The sequence below is a fragment of the Tamandua tetradactyla genome, chromosome 3, assembly GCF_023851605.1.
Source record: "Tamandua tetradactyla isolate mTamTet1 chromosome 3, mTamTet1.pri, whole genome shotgun sequence".
NCBI lineage: Eukaryota > Metazoa > Chordata > Mammalia > Pilosa > Myrmecophagidae > Tamandua > Tamandua tetradactyla.
Window position 1 is genome coordinate 138,377,153 of NC_135329.1, and position 10,744 is coordinate 138,387,896.

Sequence of the window (10,744 nt, forward strand, 5' to 3'; positions counted from 1 at the left end):
CTGCTTTTGTTTTGTTTTTTCTTAAACATATTTGTATCCTTAATTTTCTTTACTGTGACTCTCCAGTTCATCGATTTAAGTATTTTCTCTTTTAGTTCTAAGTAACATGAATTATTAATGACTATTTCATGTGAAATATATTTTTTCTTGAAAAAAAATCCATTTTTCCTTGATAAAGAACAATACTTTATTATGTATTTGGTATGTATCCCCAAAACAAATAACTTTCTCTCCCACCTATAAGTTACTGGGAGTAGTCAATTTGAGGTGGCCATCTGGGACTCTTAAACCTTCCTGCCAGGATGCCCACACAATAGCCACTCAGGGATCTTGGATGTCAGTATGTTGCATCCTTTCTTAGAAATTGATATCTTTCAGGAAAGATAGTGGAAGCTAATGTCCATGCCATAGGAAAGGAGAGCCCAAGAGTTACCTTTAATGATCATGGCTATATTTAACTGCCAGTTACAGGTGCCTAACTCAAACTAGTTTAAGAAAAACATACAGAATGTATTTGCTCACATAACTGGGATTGATAATAACATTTACATTTATTTGCATTCAGTATACAATAGGCACTGTTCTACATGACTTATATTTTAACTTGTTTTATCTTGAGGTAGGTGTTATTACTAATATCATCATTGTCAGACATTTACTGTTGAAGAAGTCAAGCCATCGAGATATTAAGTAAATCAAATGAGCACAGGGCTAATAAGTGGCAGAGATGGGATAGGATCACAGAAAGCCTGGCTGCAGAGGTCATGTATTCACCTATCAGGCTAGTAGGGCCTCGCTATACAGGCTCCTGAGGTGGCTCTCCGGAAACACTGTGGGAACTTAAGCCAAGAACTTGACAGCAGGACTTTGTTCATCCTGTCAGCTCTACCTGTCTCTGCTTCTCAGCATGTTGAGCACATTCTCTCCTTCTTACACTGGCCTTTCCAACTAACAAAGAACACAACCTCCAGCAGGCTCAGATTACTGAGTGGTAAAAGACTGTTGAGATGTGAATCACCCGCCCACTTTGGGGACTTGGGACATAGTCAGTTATTAAAGGAAGGGGCATTGAGAAGCCTGCTGTCTGCTGAACAGATGAGAACAAATAGCCCTGCATTCCCCTTTAGTCCCCACCTGTAAAAGGAAGGTGGTTTGTTTTTACTGGTGAATAACAAAGGACTGTAGTTCTTACATGTATTTCAAAATCCATAGTAGGCCCTTTTAATAATAGACCTTATGAGAATGTTATTTAGGATCTATGATCCTAATGAAAAGTTTCAAGTCCCATGAAAAGTTCTGGGAGCTGAAAAAAATTGGCTTAAAAAAACCTACAAAAGCAAAATTAGTAAATATCTAATTAAATGTTTACAAAAGAACATACTGGAAGGACAACGGCAACCCAACTCAACTAATATATAGATAGATTTTGATAAGCTTGGTGTAAAGAGGACTAAATTCCCCAGAAGTGTGAGAGTCTAGAGCCTGTAGGGGACTCCATTGTCACTGTTTTCACTAAGGTAAATTTTGGGGAACCTGAGTCTCAAATAGGGTTGGACAAAATCCAGTGGGTTTCATTTGTCACCTTGGGCCACATCATCTCAAATAAATGGAGCTATTTAAACTTTGACTATCTTTTCTGAGGTTTCTGACTAAACTCCCATAAATGAGAAACTCTTTTGTTTCTGTTTGATCACAGAGTAAATACATGACAGTCATGATTTTTAGAGTCACTAAATATTTTCATATTTTTAAAATACAAAGTCTTGAACTAAAAGAAAAGTATCGTGATTATTGTGGTTAAACTTAGAGTTGGAAATGGTGTGCCCTGCGCTCTAAGTAAAACGTAATGTTTAAAATGATGAATTGTTCTTTAGTTGTTGGATATAAGTTCTATTACAAGAGCACTCTATCCTTAGGCCATCAGCCAGATAAATCATCAATTTGTTTGCCCTTCCCCATACCTCACCTAGACAAGAAGAATATCCTTTTCCTTTGATTCCATTGCTTTTTTTTTATTACTCTGATTGTTGCACAGTTCTTATGTGTATGTTAAATGGCTCCTATTTCAATTTAGGCATCTGCTTCTCAAACGAGTTATGAATGCAACCAGTGTGCAGAAGAGATGCAGGGGATACGTGAAGTCACATGTGATATACGGTCCACCTTCATTGAGAATTATTTTATCCAAAGATTTAGAAGGTTTTTTATAAATCTACAAACACATTAATATTTTATGTATGTAGATGATATATTAGATAAATAGATAGGTATAGATAGGTAGATGGGTAGAAAAAGGATAATTTTCAAAAAAAAGAGTACAATCATGATTCTCACGTGATTATAAAAAATAGTATGTGCCAAATATGATATTTAACTCAATTAATGAGGGAACTGGTAAGATTGAAACTAGTTAAAATGAGAATTCAGGGTGCCAAATATTGACAGAAAAAGTGCTTAAATCAATTTAAAAATAGATGCAAAACTGCAGAACTGGTCAACATAGGAGGGGCAATAATAGCATTCTACTGAATACAATTTTTATGAGTGTGGTAAGTTGAATCATGTACCATGCAAAAAAAACACATGCTTCTAATATTAATCTGCATTTTAGTTAAGGGACGGCCCAACTGAATGAGAGTGGGCCCTGATCTGGTTACTGAAGTCCTTTAGAAGATGGTGTCTGCAGGAGAAATTCAGACACCATCATAAAAGCCATGAGGACAAAACCCAGTAGAGGAAGGTGACAGGAGAGGACATAGCCACGTGAACCCAAAGATTTCCAGGCAGGATTTTTCAGTAAGGAGGTAAGCCTTCTAGTTTCCAAAACCAAGAGTCAATAAATTCCTGTTGTTCAAGACAAAACCATTTTGTACTATTTGTGGTTGCTGTCTGCACAATGAAGACAATGGGTAGGAATCATTTTCATTGTTGTCAGTTATTTAAGACCCAGAGTTGTGACAGCTCAAAACAATGAAAGTTACAGAGTCCCATGAAATCACATCACATTGAAGGGTGTACTAAGATGCCTTGTTTCCATTGGTCCATGTTAAAGTCCTTCACAATTTTTCCTGGACAAAAATTCTATCTAAAAATAAATACATAAACTAAGGTAAAAGTATGGATATATTTTAAAGTAAAATATCAAATGTCAATGTCACATTAGTTTTTATTATAAATAGAAACATAGAAGACATTTCTGACTTTTGGCAATGATTACTGCCTCATTTTGCCAGTAGAGTTTAACAGTAGTTCACAACCTTTGGTACATAGGCAGCATTTAAATTTCGGGTATGTAGAAATCATTTGCTTTCATCAAAACTTAAAACATTATTTTGTACAAAATGGTTTGTAGCCACTCCTTCAGGGACTATGTTTGAAGAAAAGTCTGTGATTTGAGCTAATGCATTCAAGTATTTTCCAAGTATAGAATATTGTTTTTAACTTCCTTGATATAAAATTTCTTCATATACTTGAAAACTGAAATATTTTTTAAACACAAAGGAAAAGAAAACTTTCTTTTTTGGAGGGAGGGGATGGGGTGGGTGCATGGTCTGGGAATTGAACCTGGGGCTCCCCTGCATGGAAAAGGTGGGCATTCTAATCACTGAACTACCCGTGCACCCCCAAGAAAACTTTCTTTTAATGTTTTCTCATATTATTGAGTTTTGACATCTGTGCTCATTTTGGTTACTTTCCTATCAACTATAGTTTGTTTTTAAACCTCCTCCCGAAAGACACACACACACACGCGCGCACACACACACACACATTTAAATGTGATGCCTAAAACTATATTGTGTGGTGGTAGAGCATTATAAAATTCATCTAACTTGAGATGGAAAATAATTTGGAGAGGATGTTCCAAAACCAATTTAGATGCTTCAGAAATGTTGCTTCATATAATGTGCCCATTTATCCTTATGATCTAAGAATTATTTCTATTGTATGGTAATGATACTGAGATCTAGAGAGGTTAGATATTTGTCTGTTTCTGTATTTGTCCCCAGGTGTGTATGACCCCAATATCTGTTCACTATTTCCATTACAGCATTATTTCCACTTTCCGTATTCCATCAGCCAAATACTAAAAAGCATTTAAAAATCCTAAAAATGAAGAGTCATCATGTGTCAAAGATTCATTTAACTAATTAGGAGATCAACAAATAGATAGAGAGAGCTTGTTCCAAGTGCATTTGAAAGCAGTTTTGCATAGTGAGTCAAGAAAGGAATACCAACACAAGATTGCCAACTTAAATGCAAACTAGTTATCGTCCTATTGGGTAATAAAAATGTAACTTTTTAGGGTTATTTTTCCCTACCAATCTCCCCATCACATTCCAAATCACATTGTATCAGTTGTTTTCTCTGCAGGTTAACCTCGAACAGTGTAGGGATGTGAAAATACATGGGCCCTTATTATTAAATATAATTATATCTTCCAGGAGAGCCCCTTGACATACAAACAGATTTATTAGAAAATTTTCTAACACAATATTTTTAAAAAATCAAAGAATTATCATTTTGCTTTATTTCCAAGTTTGAAACAAATTATTTTACAGAGCATAGTGATCTAAGAGTGTAGACTGGGCTGCACTCTGCTTTGGTTCAAATGCAATCTCCTTACCCTATTAGCATTGTGTTTTTAAGCAATTTACTTAAATTCTCTGTGCCTAGGTTTCCTAATCTGTAAATTGAGGAAAAGAGAGTCTAATAGACTCTATTAGAGTTAACTTATTATATAATATAAGTTACTCTAATAGAGTCTACCTTATCAAGTGTTATAGGATTTACCAGAGCCTCATACATGGTAATAATTGATCAGGCTTGATAACTCTCTGACATCATTTTGTCTTTTATTTTTGCTGTATGGGGCTTCAGCAATTATAACCTTGAGGGTTTTGCTTTCTTTGTTTTTCTCTTTACTTGTTCTTTTATCCCCTTGTTTTCTATCACCTTGTTTTTATTTCTCCATATCAATACCACCTTGCATTCATCTGTCTTGGATTTTATAAACTATGTTCCAATTGGTTAAATTTGCATGTAGTTGTACTGATGACAGACAGTCTATCAGCAACTATAATTAATTTAATATCACAAATTGTATAAGCATATTCATGATTCTGGACCAGATCATTAGGTATTTCCTAAGATTGGTTCCAGAACCAGTGCACTAAGATAATGATACTAATCAAAAGTGATGGGTTCTCTGTCCAAAGCACACAACCAATACCTGAGACACCAGGGTTTCAAAGAGAAAGAGTTGATCACTAGGCATGAAGCAATATCAGCACAAAAATCTGTCTCCCCAAGCTTCAGTAATTCTGACAGTTTTATAGTATCAAAAGACGAGCAAGTTTTGGGTAATGAGTACAATGGCTCCAGGTGAAGAGGTTACGGATAATCTATTTTTTGAGCATGCGAAAGAATAGTCACAGAACATATATAAGAAAATGGCAGCCTTAATATGAGGATAGGCATGATTTTGAGCATTACAATGAAGTATAGGTCACTTATAGGTTAAAGTTTAAGCTACTGTGCATGTTAGGCAGGCCCATTTTGGTTAGATCCAGCTTTGTTCATCAAGATGGCCTTGGAATTGGATTGAGTTAGTTATGGGCTGACTCAAGGCCCTTCATTGATAAATGTTAGGGGCTGTCTTTAGGGATCCAAAGACACTAAAGTTGGAAAACTGTATAAAAGGGGTACAAGTGAGGGCCCTTTGAATTTTAAGGGCACTATATACAGGCTATACATCATTATCAGAGATCGGGGGGGCTGGATTATGATTCCGAGATGTCAGATATTTCCTTCTGTCTGCTCTAATATACCAGAAAGTAAAAAAGGAATATATATATATTTCTATAAATATTTATGTATAAATATATGTATACATAAATTATATATATATATAATGTTTCGGTAATCATTATCATTCCCTAAATCCTAACTTCTCATTTATACAATAATGTAAAGTTTCTTGACCTTAATATAGAAATGTTTTATACATAATGTTTATCACTATGATATCTCTATAGTTTCTTTATTGGCCCTGAAACTATAAAATTAATTCATATGAAATGCATACTTTAAAAATCTTGGATGACTCAATCTTGAAGACATGCTTTTTATCTTGTTTTTACTTGCCTCTTCTGTCTATAATGAGTAGAAAGTGAACAACTGCCTGCACATTTGTATATAAAAGGATTTGTCATCAGTGCAAAGTGAGAGTTAATTACATAAAAATGTTTTTTACGAATGTGATGGCTAGCAGTCCCTTACTATTCCAAGATATTACTCCACGCTGAATAATTTGAATTAGAAATGCAAACCAAATGCTAAAGGTAGCATTTGCCAGTGTTCTTGATTAGAATATCTGCATGTAGTGTTTGTTTATGCAGCAACTGAAGTGCCCTCCCTGGTTGTTTTGCTATTAGAAGAATCTTCATAGAATCTCAAGTACTTGTTGTCACTGAAGCAAAGACTAATTTGCTTCCCATTTTAATATCTGCCTTTCCATTTGTGTATTTAATTTTGGTGAGGTCTTGGGAGTAGTCTCTGGCTTTTATGCAAGGAAAAATGAGAGTAGAATTGTTACTTTTGACAGCTTGCAGATAAAAAAAAAATTGATGGAAAATAGGTTGGAAGGCTGATATAAACCCAAACTTTAAAAGCCTTAATTAGTGGAAGCATAATTATGGGGAGCTATTATAGAATAAAATCTAAATTGTATTAAAATATTTTTCCAACTGATTTGAAGATGGAAAAAGCATGTCTTATATTTGCAGTAATTTCTCTAAATTACTGCCCAGCGTTGAATTTCATAAATTAAAACCAAGTGCTAAAATAAAAGCATTCTTTTTGTTTATTCATTTTGGAATGATTTTCTAAGGCTTTTTTGGAGCTGTAATTTCTTTCTTCCTGTTGTATATGACAAAGAAGTCCAATCTTTTTCAAAGAAAGGGATATTACTGATTATTAAAATGCATAGATAGTAAAAAGCTCCCTGCTTAAGAAGTCAATCATTTGTTTGTTAAATGTGCAATTATTATGTACATTCACAACACAGAATAGGAATTCAACCTCACTGTCCATATAGCCAGGGGTGCTAAGGAAGCACCTCCATGGAGGCATGAATGGTGGGGAAAAAACAGTAAAGGAATGATTAGAGAATGGAAAATACCTAATTATGAGTTACATCACTGCATAACAGTTTTAAACATTAATTTCTAAATTTAGAGTATTCATAATGTCATAATTAATTAAACTTGTTTCCTTAAAATATTATCATGTTGACTCTCAGGATCCCCTCTGGCCGATAATTTTATCTTCTAGATTTCATATAGCGATAATATTTTCAAAGAACATTGGGCTTTGAAGTGGGCCTTGTATAGATAGATGATAGATTAAATAGATAGATAGATAGATAGATAGATAGATAGATAGATAGATAGATAGATAGATAGATATGGATGGATGGATAACATTAAGAAACGACTATAACCTTCAGGTCTGTCTATTATTTTACAAATTAAAGTCTATTTTAAACAAAACTTTAGGTAGGTCATTTACTGCCATGATGAGAGAGTAATTCCAAAGGAAAAAATAATTAGCAATCTGAAAGTGTTATGCACTGAATAGATACATTATATCATCCTTTCTTGATTTTTTTTCATTGTTTGATGGATTGGTTGAAATTCCATCACTGACTTAAGTTTAGGATCCTTTGGGCCAGTCACGGGTTAGCATGTGATATATGGGCCCTTTATAACCCAGCTCCAACCTACCTTTCTGCTTGTATCTCCTTTAACTTTTACCAATGAATTCTATGCTTTAGCTACACTGAGCTACTTATTTTACTCATAAAGAGGATGGGCAATGGAGTACATAGACAAGATTGATCCCTAGTGCAAGCCACTTCATTTCCCTGAAACACAGCGTTCTCATGGAGAGGCAGGCAGTGTGATAATGCTTTGTTCCCAAGCTCCACCAATTTATAGCAGTATAGCTTTGTGAAAGTAACTTAGCACCTGTGTACTTCAGCGGCCTCATCTATAAAGTAGGGATAATAATATCCTTGCTCCACTGAGATAGGCAAATTAAATGAGTTAATAAATGAAGCTCCCAATGTGGCTGGCACATAGTAAGCAGTTTTCTCTTGCTTTCTATTGCTGTGTAACAAACATGCCAAGATTTAATAGCTTAAAACAATGAGTTAGCATTGTTCATGGTCCTGCGGTTGTTTGGCCAGTTCTTCTGCTCTGTGTTGTATCACCTGGCGTCTCTCATGCATTCATCTGCTGGAAGAACTGGGCTGGAAGGCCCCCAAAGGTTTCTCTTACCTGCCTGACATTGATACTGACTGCATCCGGCCTGCCTTGATTCTCCTCCATGTTGCCTCTCCCTTTGCATGTTGTCTTATCCTGCAAGACTTTCCACATAGCTGCCCTCTCCAGTAGGACAGCCTGGATTTCCTAACAGCTTTTTGGCTGTGTCCCAAGAGAACAAAAGTGAAGCATACAGGAATCATAAGGACTAGCCTTGAACTGATACAGCTTCATTCTGCTATTTCAATTGATCAGTACAGGTCCCAGAGGGGAGTGGGAATAGAGGAATGGCATGTGCTTACAGGGATGGAAGGGATTGTTGGCAGCCATATATGCAGATAAAATAATGCAGCATATATAGTTAGTTATTATTGTTAATAAAATGGTTTCTCTTGGATTATTGTGAGGATTAAATGAAAAATAAAAAGAGACTAGGCACCGCTTTTATCGGCATTGATATTATTACTAATTATTGTTATTTGTAAGAGACTCAAACCTTAACTGTATTTTTGGAAGCTGTAGCAGCTAAGAATCTGTTATAATTAAATCACCCTAGCAACTAATTCCCAAGCCTTGGGCATTAGTAGCAACAAGAGAACCCCTTTATTCTTGCCTGAGCCGTTAGCATATTTCAGCCCACAGGTTGTGCCAGTTGGTAGAGAGATGTGAAAAGGGGGCTGTTAAGTCTGGAAATGTAACTTTATGAAACAGTGTTTTCCATGAAAATAAAAATGACAATTATGCTCTCCAGTTGAAACATCTTTTTTATATATATGGGCTTATTTGAGAAGCTAAACTTGTTACAGGAAGATAAAAAAACTAATTTTTTCTGATTTAAAGAAATGAATTTTTGAATCAACATTTGAACCTCATGGACTTTCAGACAACTTTTATGGAGGCCTCATTTTTAATAAATAGTTAAGTTTCATTTTCAATTAGCAAATCATTATTTAAAAATACTAAACTATTAAACCATTTACGTATTCTGCATTTCCTGCCAATCCCTAATCTTTTGACATTCTTTACTTCCATACCAAACCTCTTTTATGTTGTTAATGTTCACTGAATTTAAAGTGGACAAAATTCAAATTATAACACATTTTAATGTAGGTAATATCAGAGCTGCTGAGGACTTCATACGCCAGTATTTAAATTCGTTAGATAATAGATTTAAGACGCACCTTGCAGAGACATGAGAAATTCATTCTTCTATGATTTTCACAATTGGGACAAACACATCTAGAATTACACGAATGTCACACCTCTTCACATATGGAGATAAGGCTTTTATCACCTTAAATGCCATTTCTCTTTGGTGAATAATTGTAATATTCCTTCATGAATCCTGAAATAATAAATTGTTATTATTCTCCCAAAGGTTAGTTTCTCTCTGACAACTTTGATGAGTTTATCATTTGCTAAATATAAAAGAACAATGTTCATCTTTATTCTGTGTTCTTCAGTCAGACTAAATTTAGGTTTTAAAACACTCATTTAAAATAAAACTTGAATTTTAGACAATAGCGTGGTTTCAACAAATGTTATAAAGACTATAATTTTGTACTTTCAACTATCTTCACAGCTGTTGTATACTGTAGTAAAACAGAAGAAGAAAATCCCAAATTTTATCATGGCTATTTTAATCATATTGTATAGAAATGGACGATGTCAATTCAATTTAAAAGTTGATTAAGCATTTTCCTAAACAGTCTTCGATCAAGATAGGTCAAGCAACATGCATATTATGTTAGAAGAGCTAACTTTTTTTCTTAAAATTTCCTACTGCTTTTGCAACCAGCCAATATGCTAGGGACATCTGCCCCACCATGCAAATGTAATGTTTTACATACCATCAAACTGAAAATGCACAGTATATATTAGACTGCCACCTGCAGAGCCCAGGCCAATTCTATTGCCTCTTCAAGAGAAACAATTCCATTCAATTTTTGCACTAATCCAGATAATCCCTTAGGTACATAGTCATATTAGGGTTTTCCAGGATGTTATCAGGGATATAAATGTGGCTGAATTTTTAAATCTGGCCTAATTGAAATAACAACAAATCGGGCTTGCCTCTCTTGGAAAAGAAGTAGAGGGTTCCATCAGACTTGCCTTTGGAAACCAGCATAGGTTCTGTGGGTAAGGACTCAGGGTCACTGATTCCAATGAAACATCCCCTCAGAAGACCCCAGCCGTACACTGCTCCATTCTGCTACAGAGCATTGCTATGATTTTCGTGATGACTCTCTAACTTCCATTTTCTCTGTCCTGATCTCATTTTGTGATCGGTCAGATTCTCTCTCTCTCTTATACTGCCTTCATTTTCAAAACTAAATATGCTTTTAGCCATGCTGGTAAGTACAAAAGCACTATAAATTATATTCCTAAATTGAGATTTAAAAAAAAATCATAGTGGGCAG